The sequence below is a fragment of the Falco cherrug genome, chromosome W (assembly GCF_023634085.1).
Source record: "Falco cherrug isolate bFalChe1 chromosome W, bFalChe1.pri, whole genome shotgun sequence".
In the NCBI taxonomy this organism is placed as follows: Eukaryota; Metazoa; Chordata; class Aves; order Falconiformes; family Falconidae; genus Falco; species Falco cherrug.
In genome coordinates this window covers 11,194,773-11,208,630 of record NC_073719.1, presented here as the reverse complement: position 1 = coordinate 11,208,630, position 13,858 = coordinate 11,194,773, and positions in this window count along the sequence as shown.

Genomic DNA, 13,858 nt, shown 5'->3' with positions numbered 1-13,858 from the left:
GGCTGAGCTGGGGAACCGCTGTATTTTGGACTCGGCTGGTGACAAAATGTTCCAAACACACCCCATGCACAACTCCACCGGGGAAGGTGCCAGAAAGGAGTTCTGTTGGTAGTTTTTACAGTGCCCCGGTAGGCAGCTGAAAGGCGCCACAAAACTTGTTCTACCTGCTTTCTGGGCTGAGACGGGGAACCGCTGAATTTTGGACTCGGCTGGTGACAAAATGTTCCAAACACACCCCATGCACAACTCCACCGGGGAAGGTGCCAGAAAGGAGTTCTGTTGGTAGTTTTTACAGTACCCCGGTAGGCAGCTGAAGGGCGCCACAAAAGATGTTCTACCTGCTTTCTGGGCTGAGATGGGGAAGCGCTGAATTTTGGACTCGGCTGGTGACAAAATGTTCCAAACACACCCCATGCACAACTCCACCGGGGAAGGTGCCAGAAAGGAGTTCTCTTGGTAGTTTTTACAGTACCCCAGTAGGCAGCTGAAAGGCGCCACAAAACTTGTTCTACCTGCTTTCTGGGCTGAGATGGGGAACCGCTGAATTTTGGACTCCGCTGGTGACAAAATGTTCCAAACACACCCCATGCACAACTCCACCGGGGAAGGTGCCAGAAAGGAGTTCTGTTGGTAGTTTTTACACTGCCCCGGTAGGCAGCTGAAAGGCACCACAAAACTTGTTCTACCTGCTTTCTGGGCTGAGATGGGGAAGCGCTGAATTTTGGACTCGGCTGGTGACAAAATGTTCCAAACACACCCCATGCACAACTCCACCGGGGAAGGTGCCAGAAAGGAGTTCTCTTGGTAGTTTTTACAGTACCCCGGTAGGCAGCTGAAAGGCGCCACAAAACTTGTTCTACCTGCTTTCTGGGCTGAGATGGGGAACCGCTGAATTTTGGACTCCGCTGGTGACAAAATGTTCCAAACACACCCCATGCACAACTCCACCGGGGAAGGTGCCAGAAAGGAGTTCTGTTGGTAGTTTTTACAGTGCCCCGGTAGGCAGCTGAAAGGCACCACAAAACTTGTTCTACCTGCTTTCTGGGCTGAGATGGGGAAGCGCTGAATTTTGGACTCGGCTGGTGACAAAATGTTCCAAACACACCCCATGCACAACTCCACCGGGGAAGGTGCCAGAAAGGAGTTCTCTTGGTAGTTTTTACAGTGCCCCGGTAGGCAGCTGAAAGGCGCCACAAAACTTGTTCTACCTGCTTTCTGGGCTGAGATGGGGAAGCGCTGAATTTTGGACTCGGCTGGTGACAAAATTGTCCAAACACACCATATGCACAACTCCACCGGGGAAGGTGCCAGAAAGGAGTTCTCTTGGTAGTTTTTACAGTACCCCGGTAGGCAGCTGAAAGGCGCCACAAAAGTTGTTCTACCTGCTTTCTGGGCTGAGATGGGGAAGCGCTGAATTTTGGACTCGGCTGGTGACAAAATGTTCCAAACACACCCCATGCACAACTCCACCGGGAAGGTGCCAGAAAGGAGTTCTGTTGGTAGTTTTTACAGTACCCTGGTAGGCAGCTGAAAGGCGCCACAAAACTTGTTCTACCTGCTTTCTGGGCTGAGATGGGGAAGCGCTGAATTTTGGACTCGGCTGGTGGCAAAATGTTCCAAACACACCCCATGCACAACTCCACCGGGGAAGGTGCCAGAAAGGAGTTCTCTTGGTAGTTTTTACAGTACCCTGGTAGGCAGCTGAAAGGCGCCAAAAAAGATGTTCTACCTGCTTTCTGGGCTGAGATGGGGAAGCGCTGAATTTTGGACTCGGCTGGTGACAAAATTGTCCAAACACACCATATGCACAACTCCACCGGGGAAGGTGCCAGAAAGGAGTTCTCTTGGTAGTTTTTACAGTACCCCGATAGGCAGCTGAAAGGCGCCACAAAACTTGTTCTACCTGCTTTCTGGGCTGAGATGGGGAAGCGCTGAATTTTGGACTCGGCTGGTGACAAAATGTTCCAAACATACCCCATGCACAACTCCACCGGGGAAGGTGCCAGAAAGGAGTTCTCTTGGTAGTTTTTACAGTACCCCAGTAGGCAGCTGAAAGGCGCCACAAAAGTTTTTCTACCTGCTTTCTGGGCTGAGATGGGGAACCGCTGAATTTTGGACTCGGCTGGTGACAAAATGTTCCAAACACACCCCATGCACAACTCCACCGGGGAAGGTGCCAGAAAGGAGTTCTGTTGGTAGTTTTTACAGTACCCCGGTAGGCAGCTGAAAGGCGCCACAAAAGATGTTCTACCTGCTTTCTGGGCTGAGATGGGGAAGCGCTGAATTTTGGACTCGGCTGGTGACAAAATGTTCCAAACACACCCCATGCACAACTCCACCGGAGAAGGTGCCAGAAAGGAGTTCTCTTGGTAGTTTTTACAGTACCCCGGTAGGCAGCTGAAAGGCACCACAAAAGATGTTCTACCTGCTTTCTGGGCTGAGACGGGGAACCGCTGAATTTTGGACTCGGCTGGTGACAAAATGTTCCAAACACACCCCATGCACAACTCCACCGGGGAAGGTGCCAGAAAGGAGTTCTCTTGGTAGTTTTTACACTACCCCGGTAGGCAGCTGAAAGGCGCCACAAAAGTTGTTCTACCTGCTTTCTGGGCTGAGATGGGGAAGCGCTGAATTTTGGACTCGGCTGGTGACAAAATGTTCCAAACACACCCCATGCACAACTCCACCGGGGAAGGTGCCAGAAAGGAGTTCTCTTGGTAGTTTTTACAGTACCCCGGTAGGCAGCTGAAAGGCGCCACAAATCTTGTTCTACCTGCTTTCTGGGCTGAGATGGGGAAGCGCTGAATTTTGGACTCGGCTGGTGACAAAATGTTCCAAACACACCCCATGCACAACTCCACCGGGGAAGGTGCCAGAAAGGAATTCTCTTGGTAGTTTTTACAGTACCCAGGTAGGCAGCTGAAAGGCACCACAAAACTTGTTCTACCTGCTTTCTGGGCTGAGATGGGGAACCGCTGAATTTTGGACTCGGCTGGTGACAAAATGTTCCAAACACACCCCATGCACAACTCCACCGGGGAAGGTGCCAGAAAGGAATTCTCTTGGTAGTTTTTACAGTACCCCGGTAGGCAGCTGAAAGGCACCACAAAAGATGTTCTACCTGCTTTCTGGGCTGAGATGGGGAACCGCTGAATTTTGGACTCGGCTGGTGGCAAAATGTTCCAAACACACCCCATGCACAACTCCACCGGGGAAGGTGCCAGAAAGGAGTTCTGTTGGTAGTTTTTACTGTACCCCGGTAGGCAGCTGAAAGGCGCCACAAAACTCGTTCTACCTGCTTTCTGGGCTGAGATGGGGAACCGCTGAATTTTGGACTTGGCTGGTGACAAAATGTTCCAAACACACCCCATGCACAACTCCACCGGGGAAGGTGCCAGAACGGAATTCTGTTGGTAGTTTTTACAGTACCCCGGTAGGCAGCTGAAAGGCACCACAAAACTTGTTCTACCTGCTTTCTGGGCTGAGATGGGGAAGCGCTGAATTTTGGACTCGGCTGGTGACAAAATGTTCCAAACACACCCCATGCACAACTCCACCGGGGACGGTGCCAGAAAGGAGTTCTCTTCCTAGTTTTTACAGTACCCCGGTAGGCAGCTGAAAGGCGCCACAAAACTTTGTTGCCATTTGCCGGAACGGAGGGAAGAAGCAGTCACTCAATATGAGAGATCAGCATACTTCGTTTATTCAACTACGGTTACAGCTTTTATAGCACTTATAATTAGCTCATACATATTGCAAAAGTTAAGCTCCTTATTGGCTGGCCAGCTAAAAAGTTAACTTACGTCTATGCTCTTTGTTTCTAGGCAAAATTCTCATTCTTGTTAACCACAAGTTCCCTGTGCTAACTTCCTCAAAGATAACAAGGACAGAGTGTCCTTGTAAATCATTAGCTCTCACATAAGCTGCTTTCGATATATCTTAAGATCCTGATGACTCAACATTCCGATGTTAACATGTCCTTGTTCGGTTAACCAATTCTCCACAAAACTTGTTCTACCTGCTTTCTGGGCTGAGACGGGGAACCACTGAATTTTGGACTCGGCTGGTGACAAAATGTTCCAAACACACCCCATGCACAGCTCCACCGGGGAAGGTGCCAGAAAGGAGTTCTCTTGGTAGTTTTTACAGTACCCCGGTAGGCAGCTGAAAGGCGCCACAAAACTTGTTCTACCTGCTTTCTGGGCTGAGATGGGGAAGCGCTGAATTTTGGACTCGGCTGGTGGCAAAATGTTCCAAACACACCCCATGCACAACTCCACCGGGGAAGGTGCCAGAAAGGAGTTCTCTTGGTAGTTTTTACAGTACCCTGGTAGGCAGCTGAAAGGCGCCACAAAAGATGTTCTACCTGCTTTCTGGGCTGAGATGGGGAACCGCTGAATTTTGGACTCGGCTGGTGACAAAATGTTCCAAACACACCCCATGCACAACTCCACCGGGGAAGGTGCCAGAAAGGAATTCTCTTGGTAGTTTTTACAGTACCCCGGTAGGCAGCTGAAAGGCACCACAAAAGATGTTCTACCTGCTTTCTGGGCTGAGATGGGGAACCGCTGAATTTTGGACTCGGCTGGTGGCAAAATGTTCCAAACACACCCCATGCACAACTCCACCGGGGAAGGTGCCAGAAAGGAGTTCTGTTGGTAGTTTTTACTGTACCCCGGTAGGCAGCTGAAAGGCGCCACAAAACTCGTTCTACCTGCTTTCTGGGCTGAGATGGGGAACCGCTGAATTTTGGACTTGGCTGGTGACAAAATGTTCCAAACACACCCCATGCACAACTCCACCGGGGAAGGTGCCAGAACGGAATTCTGTTGGTAGTTTTTACAGTACCCCGGTAGGCAGCTGAAAGGCACCACAAAACTTGTTCTACCTGCTTTCTGGGCTGAGATGGGGAAGCGCTGAATTTTGGACTCGGCTGGTGACAAAATGTTCCAAACACACCCCATGCACAACTCCACCGGGGACGGTGCCAGAAAGGAGTTCTCTTCCTAGTTTTTACAGTACCCCGGTAGGCAGCTGAAAGGCGCCACAAAACTTTGTTGCCATTTGCCGGAACGGAGGGAAGAAGCAGTCACTCAATATGAGAGATCAGCATACTTCGTTTATTCAACTACGGTTACAGCTTTTATAGCACTTATAATTAGCTCATACATATTGCAAAAGTTAAGCTCCTTATTGGCTGGCCAGCTAAAAAGTTAACTTACGTCTATGCTCTTTGTTTCTAGGCAAAATTCTCATTCTTGTTAACCACAAGTTCCCTGTGCTAACTTCCTCAAAGATAACAAGGACAGAGTGTCCTTGTAAATCATTAGCTCTCACATAAGCTGCTTTCGATATATCTTAAGATCCTGATGACTCAACATTCCGATGTTAACATGTCCTTGTTCGGTTAACCAATTCTCCACAAAACTTGTTCTACCTGCTTTCTGGGCTGAGACGGGGAACCACTGAATTTTGGACTCGGCTGGTGACAAAATGTTCCAAACACACCCCATGCACAGCTCCACCGGGGAAGGTGCCAGAAAGGAGTTCTCTTGGTAGTTTTTACAGTACCCCGGTAGGCAGCTGAAAGGCGCCACAAAACTTGTTCTACCTGCTTTCTGGGCTGAGATGGGGAAGCGCTGAATTTTGGACTCGGCTGGTGGCAAAATGTTCCAAACACACCCCATGCACAACTCCACCGGGGAAGGTGCCAGAAAGGAGTTCTCTTGGTAGTTTTTACAGTACCCTGGTAGGCAGCTGAAAGGCGCCACAAAAGATGTTCTACCTGCTTTCTGGGCTGAGATGGGGAACCGCTGAATTTTGGACTCGGCTGGTGACAAAATGTTCCAAACACACCATATGCACAACTCCACCGGGGAAGGTGCCAGAAAGGAGTTCTGTTGGTAGTTTTTACAGTACCCCGGTAGGCAGCTGAAAGGCACCACAAAAGATGTTCTACCTGCTTTCTGGGCTGAGATGGGGAAGCGCTGAATTTTGGACTCGGCTGGTGACAAAATGTTCCAAACATACCCCATGCACAACTCCACCGGGGAAGGTGCCAGAAAGGAGTTCTCTTGGTAGTTTTTACAGTACCCCGGTAGGCAGCTGAAAGGCGCCACAAAACTTGTTCTACCTGCTTTCTGGGCTGAGACGGGGAACCGCTGAATTTTGGACTCGGCTGGTGACAAAATGTTCCAAACACACCCCATGCACAACTCCACCGGGGAAGGTGCCAGAAAGGAGTTCTCTTGGTAGTTTTTACAGTACCCCGGTAGGCAGCTGAAAGGCGCCACAAAACTTGTTCTACCTGCTTTCTGGGCTGAGATGGGGAAGCGCTGAATTTTGGACTCGGCTGGTGGCAAAATGTTCCAAACACACCCCATGCACAACTCCACCGGGGAAGGTGCCAGAAAGGAGTTCTCTTGGTAGTTTTTACAGTACCCTGGTAGGCAGCTGAAAGGCGCCACAAAAGATGTTCTACCTGCTTTCTGGGCTGAGATGGGGAAGCGCTGAATTTTGGACTCGGCTGGTGACAAAATTGTCCAAACACACCATATGCACAACTGCACCGGGGAAGGTGCCAGAAAGGAGTTCTGTTGGTAGTTTTTACAGTACCCCGGTAGGCAGCTGAAAGGCGCCACAAAAGTTGTTCTACCTGCTTTCTGGGCTGAGATGGGGAAGCGCTGAATTTTGGACTCGGCTGGTGACAAAATGTTCCAAACATACCCCATGCACAACTCCACCGGGGAAGGTGCCAGAAAGGAGTTCTCTTGGTAGTTTTTACAGTACCCCGGTAGGCAGCTGAAAGGCGCTACAAAACTTGTTCTACCTGCTTTCTGGGCTGAGATGGGGAAGCGCTGAATTTTGGACTCGGCTGGTGACAAAATGTTCCAAACACACCCCATGCACAACTCCACCGGGGAAGGTGCCAGAAAGGAGTTCTCTTGGTAGTTTTTACAGTACCCTGGTAGGCAGCTGAAAGGCGCCACAAAACTTGTTCTACCTGCTTTCTGGGCTGAGACGGGGAAGCGCTGAATTTTGGACTCGGCTGGTGACAAAATGTTCCAAACACACCCCATGCACAACTCCACCGGGGAAGGTGCCAGAAAGGAGTTCTCTTGGTAGTTTTTACAGTACCCCGGTAGGCAGCTGAAAGGCGCCACAAAACTTGTTCTACCTGCTTTCTGGGCTGAGACGGGGAACCGCTGAATTTTGGACTCGGCTGGTGACAAAATGTTCCAAACACACCCCATGCACAACTCCACCGGGGAAGGTGCCAGAAAGGAGTTCTCCTGGTAGTTTTTACAGTACCCCGGTAGGCAGCTGAAAGGCGCCACAAAACTTGTTCTACCTGCTTTCTGGGCTGAGATGGGGAAGCACTGAATTTTGGACTCGGCTGGTGACAAAATGTTCCAAACACACCCCATGCACAACTCCACCGGGGAAGGTGCCAGAAAGGAGTTCTGTTGGTAGTTTTTACAGTACCCCGGTAGGCAGCTGAAAGGCGCCACAAAAGATGTTCTACCTGCTTTCTGGGCTGAGATGGGGAACCGCTGAATTTTGGACTCGGCTGGTGACAAAATGTTCCAAACACACCCCATGCACAACTCCACCGGGGAAGGTGCCAGAAAGGAGTTCTCTTGGTAGTTTTTACAGTACCCCGGTAGGCAGCTGAAAGGCGCCACAAAACTCGTTCTACCTGCTTTCTGGGCTGAGATGGGGAACCGCTGAATTTTGGACTCGGCTGGTGACAAAATGTTCCAAACACACCCCATGCACAACTCCACCGGGGAAGGTGCCAGAAAGGAGTTCTCTTGGTAGTTTTTACAGTACCCCGGTATGCAGCTGAAAGGCGCCACAAAAGTTTTTCTACCTGCTTTCTGGGCTGAGATGGGGAAGCGCTGAATTTTGGACTCGGCTGGTGACAAAATGTTCCAAACACACCCCATGCACAACTCCACCGGGGAAGGTGCCAGAAAGGAGTTCTCTTGGTAGTTTTTACAGTGCCCCGGTAGGCAGCTGAAAGGCGCCACAAAACTTGTTCTACCTGCTTTCTGGGCTGAGATGGGGAAGCGCTGAATTTTGGACTCGGCTGGTGACAAAATGTTCCAAACACACCCCATGCACAACTCCACCGGGGAAGGTGCCAGAAAGGAGTTCTCTTGGTAGTTTTTACAGTACCCCGGTAGGCAGCTGAAAGGCGCCACAAAAGTTGTTCTACCTGCTTTCTGGGCTGAGATGGGGAAGCGCTGAATTTTGGACTCGGCTGGTGACAAAATGTTCCAAACACACCCCATGCACAACTCCACCGGGGAAGGTGCCAGAAAGGAATTCTCTTGGTAGTTTTTACAGTACACCGGTAGGCAGCTGAAAGGCACCACAAAACTTGTTCTACCTGCTTTCTGGGCTGAGATGGGGAAGCGCTGAATTTTGGACTCGGCTGGTGACAAAATGTTCCAAACACACCCCATGCACAACTCCACCGGGGAAGGTGCCAGAAAGGAGTTCTGTTGGTAGTTTTTACAGTACCCCGGTAGGCAGCTGAAAGGCACCACAAAACTTGTTCTACCTGCTTTCTGGGCTGAGATGGGGAAGCGCTGAATTTTGGACTCGGCTGGTGACAAAATGTTCCAAACACACCCCATGCACAACTCCACCGGGGAAGGTGCCAGAAAGGAGTTCTCTTGGTAGTTTTTACAGTACCCCGGTAGGCAGCTGAAAGGCGCCACAAAAGTTGTTCTACCTGCTTTCTGGGCTGAGATGGGGAAGCGCTGAATTTTGGACTCGGCTGGTGACAAAATGTTCCAAACACACCCCATGCACAACTCCACCGGGGAAGGTGCCAGAAAGGAGTTCTCTTGGTAGTTTTTACAGTACCCCGGTAGGCAGCTGAAAGGCGCCACAAAAGTTGTTCCACCTGCTTTCTGGGCTGAGATGGGGAACCGCTGAATTTTGGACTCGGCTGGTGACAAAATGTTCCAAACACACCCCATGCACAACTCCACCGGTGAAGGTGCCAGAAAGGAGTTCTCTTGGTAGTTTTTACACTACCCCGGTAGGCAGCTGAAAGGCGCCACAAAACTTGTTCTACCTGCTTTCTGGGCTGAGATGGGGAAGCGCTGAATTTTGGACTCGGCTGGTGACAAAATGTTCCAAACACACCCCATGCACAACTCCACCGGGGAAGGTGCCAGAAAGGAGTTCTCTTGGTAGTTTCTACAGTACCCCGGTATGCAGCTGAAAGGCGCCACAAAAGATGTTCTACCTGCTTTCTGGGCTGAGCTGGGGAACCGCTGAATTTTGGACTCGGCTGGTGGCAAAATGTTCCAAACACACCCCATGCACAACTCCACCGGGGAAGGTGCCAGAAAGGAGTTCTCTTGGTAGTTTTTACAGTACCCCGGTAGGCAGCTGAAAGGCGCCACAAAAGTTGTTCTACCTGCTTTCTGGGCTGAGATGGGGAAGTGCTGAATTTTGGACTCGGCTGGTGACAAAATGTTCCAAACACACCCCATGCACAACTCCACCGGGGAAGGTGCCAGAAAGGAGTTCTCTTGGTAGTTTTTACAGTACCCCGGTAGGCAGCTGAAAGGCGCCACAAAACTTGTTCTACCTGCTTTCTGGGCTGAGATGGGGAAGCGCTGAATTTTGGACTCGGCTGGTGACAAAATGTTCCAAACACACCCCATGCACAACTCCACCGGGGAAGGTGCCAGAAAGGAGTTCTCTTGGTAGTTTTTACAGTGCCCCGGTAGGCAGCTGAAAGCTGCCACAAAACTTGTTCTACCTGCTTTCTGGGCTGAGATGGGGAAGCGCTGAGTTTTGGACTCGCCTGGTGACAAAATGTTCCAAACACACCCCATGCACAACTCCACCGGGGAAGGTGCCAGAAAGGAGTTCTCTTGGTAGTTTTTACAGTACCCCGGTAGGCAGCTGAAAGGCGCCACAAAACTTGTTCTACCTGCTTTCTGGGCTGAGATGGGGAAGCGCTGAATTTTGGACTCGGCTGGTGACAAAATGTTCCAAACACACCCCATGCACAACTCCACCGGGGAAGGTGCCAGAAAGGAATTCTGTTGGTAGTTTTTACAGTACCCCGGTAGGCAGCTGAAAGGCACCACAAAAGATGTTCTACCTGCTTTCTGGGCTGAGACGGGGAACCGCTGAATTTTGGACTCGGCTGGTGACAAAATGTTCCAAACACACCCCATGCACAACTCCACCGGAGAAGGTGCCAGAAAGGAGTTCTGTTGGTAGTTTTTACAGTGCCCCGGTAGGCAGCTGAAAGGTGCCACAAAACTTGTTCTACCTGCTTTCTGGGCTGAGACGGGGAACCGCTGAATTTTGGACTCGGCTGGTGACAAAATGTTCCAAACACACCCCATGCACAACTCCACCGGGGAAGGTGCCAGAAAGGAGTTCTCTTGGTAGTTTTTACAGTACCCCGGTAGGCAGCTGAAAGGCGCCACAAAACTTGTTCTACCTGCTTTCTGGGCTGAGATGGGGAAGCGCTGAATTTTGGACTCGGCTGGTGACAAAATGTTCCAAACACACCCCATGCACAACTCCACCGGGGAAGGTGCCAGAAAGGAATTCTCTTGGTAGTTTCTACAGTACCCCGGTAGGCAGCTGGAAGGCACCACAAAACTTGTTCTACCTGCTTTCTGGGCTGAGATGGGGAAGCGCTGAATTTTGGACTCGGCTGGTGACAAAATGTTCCAAACACACCCCATGCACAACTCCGCCGGGGAAGGTGCCAGAAAGGAATTCTCTTGGTAGTTTTTACAGTACCCCGGTAGGCAGCTGAAAGTCACCACAAAAGATGTTCTACCTGCTTTCTGGGCTGAGATGGGGAAGCACTGAATTTTGGACTCGGCTGGTGACAAAATGTTCCAAACACAGCCCATGCACAACTCCACCGGGGAAGGTGCCAGAAAGGAGTTCTGTTGGTAGTTTTTACAGTGCCCCGGTAGGCAGCTGAAAGGCGCCACAAAAGTTGTTCTACCTGCTTTCTGGGCTGAGATGGGGAAGCGCTGAATTTTGGACTCGGCTGGTGACAAAATGTTCCAAACACACCCCATGCACAACTCCACCGGGGAAGGTGCCAGAAAGGAGTTCTCTTGGTAGTTTCTACAGTACCCCGGTAGGCAGCTGAAAGGCGTCACAAAAGTTGTTCTACCTGCTTTCTGGGCTGAGATGGGGAAGCGCTGAATTTTGGACTCGGCTGGTGACAAAATGTTCCAAACACACCCCATGCACAACTCCACGGGGGAAGGTGCCAGAAAGGAGTTCTCTTGGTAGTTTTTACAGTACCCCGGTAGGCAGCTGAAAGGCACCACAAAAGATGTTCTACCTGCTTTCTGGGCTGAGATGGGGAAGCGCTGAATTTTGGACTCGGCTGGTGACAAAATGTTCCAAACACACCCCATGCACAACTCCACCGGGGAAGGTGCCAGAAAGGAATTCTGTTGGTAGTTTTTACAGTACCGCGGTAGGCAGCTGAAAGGCGCCACAAAACTTGTTCTACCTGCTTTCTGGGCTGAGCTGGGGAACCGCTGAATTTTGGACTCGGCTGGTGACAAAATGTTCCAAACACACCCCATGCACAACTCCACCGGGGAAGGTGCCAGAAAGGAATTCTGTTGGTAGTTTTTACAGTACCGCGGTAGGCAGCTGAAAGGCGCCACAAAAGATGTTCTACCTGCTTTCTGGGCTGAGATGGGGAAGCGCTGAATTTTGGACTCGGCTCGTGACATAATTGTCCAAACACACCATATGCACAACTCCACCGGAGAAGGTGCCAGAAAGGAGTTCTGTTGGTAGTTTTTACAGTACCCCGGTAGGCAGCTGAAAGGCGCCACAAAACTTGTTCTACCTGCTTTCTGGGCTGAGATGGGGAAGCGCTGAATTTTGGACTCGGCTGGTGACATAATGTTCCAAACACACCCCATGCACAACTCCACCGGGGAAGGTGCCAGAAAGGAATTCTTTTGGTAGTTTTTACAGTACCGCGGTAGGCAGCGGAAAGGCGCCACAAAACTTGTTCTATCTGCTTTCTGGGCTGAGACGGGGAACCGCTGAATTTTGGACTCGGCTGGTGGCAAAATGTTCCAAACACACCCCATGCACAACTCCACCGGGGAAGGTGCCAGAAAGGAGTTCTCTTGGTAGTTTTTACAGTACCCCGGTAGGCAGCTGAAAGGCACCACAAAAGTTGTTCTACCTGCTTTCTGGGCTGAGACGGGGAACCGCTGAATTTTGGACTCGGCTGGTGGCAAAATGTTCCAAACACACCCCATGCACAACTCCACCGGGGAAGGTGCCAGAAAGGAGTTCTCTTGGTAGTTTTTACAGTACCCCGGTAGGCAGCTGAAAGGCACCACAAAAGTTGTTCTACCTGCTTTCTGGGCTGAGACGGGGAACCGCTGAATTTTGGACTCGGCTGGTGACAAAATGTTCCAAACACACCCCATGCACAACTCCACCGGGGAAGGTGCCAGAAAGGAGTTCTGTTGGTAGTTTTTACAGTACCCCGCTAGGCAGCTGAAAGGCACCACAAAACTTGTTCTACCTGCTTTCTGGGCTGAGATGGGGAAGCGCTGAATTTTGGACTCGGCTGGTGACAAAATGTTCCAAACACACCCCATGCACAACTCCACCGGGGAAGGTGCCAGAAAGGAGTTCTCTTGGTAGTTTTTACAGTACCCCGGTAGGCAGCTGAAAGGTGCCACAAAAGTTGTTCTACCTGCTTTCTGGGCTGAGATGGGGAACAGCTGAATTTTGGACTCGGCTGGTGACAAAATGTTCCAAACACACCCCATGCACAACTCCACCGGGGAAGGTGCCAGAAAGGAATTCTCTTGGTAGTTTTTACAGTACCCCGGTAGGCAGCTGAAAGGCACCACAAAAGATGTTCTACCTGCTTTCTGGGCTGAGATGGGGAAGCGCTGAATTTTGGACTCGGCTGGTGACAAAATGTTCCAAACACACCCCATGCACAACTCCACCGGGGAAGGTGCCAGAAAGGAGTTCTGTTGGTAGTTTTTACAGTACCCCGGTAGGCAGCTGAAAGGCACCACAAAAGATGTTCTACCTGCTTTCTGGGCTGAGCTGGGGAACCGCTGAATTTTGGACTCGGCTGGTGGCAAAATGTTCCAAACACACCCCATGCACAACTCCACCGGGGAAGGTGCCAGAAAGGAATTCTGTTGGTAGTTTTTACAGTACCCCGGTAGGCAGCTGAAAGGCACCACAAAACTTGTTCTACCTGCTTTCTGGGCTGAGATGGGGAAGCGCTGAATTTTGGACTCGGCTGGTGACAAAATGTTCCAAACACACCCCATGCACAACTCCACCGGGGAAGGTGCCAGAAAGGAGTTCTCTTGGTAGTTTTTACAGTACCCCGGTAGGCAGCTGAAAGGCGCCACAAAAGTTGTTCTACCTGCTTTCTGGGCTGAGATGGGGAAGCGCTGAATTTTGGACTCAGCTGGTGACAAAATGTTCCAAACACACCCCATGCACAACTCCACCGGGGAAGGTGCCAGAAAGGAATTCTGTTGGTAGTTTTTACAGTACCCCGGTAGGCAGCTAAAAGGCACCACAAAAGATGTTCTACCTGCTTTCTGGGCTGAGATGGGGAAGCGCTGAATTTTGGACTCGGCTGGTGACAAAATGTTCCAAACACACCCCATGCACAACTCCACCGGGGAAGGTGCCAGAAAGGAATTCTTTTGGTAGTTTTTACAGTACCGCGGTAGGCAGCTGAAAGGCGCCACAAAACTTGTTCTACCTGCTTTCTGGGCTGAGCTGGGGAACCGCTGAATTTTGGACTCGGCTGGTGACAAAATGTTCCAAACAC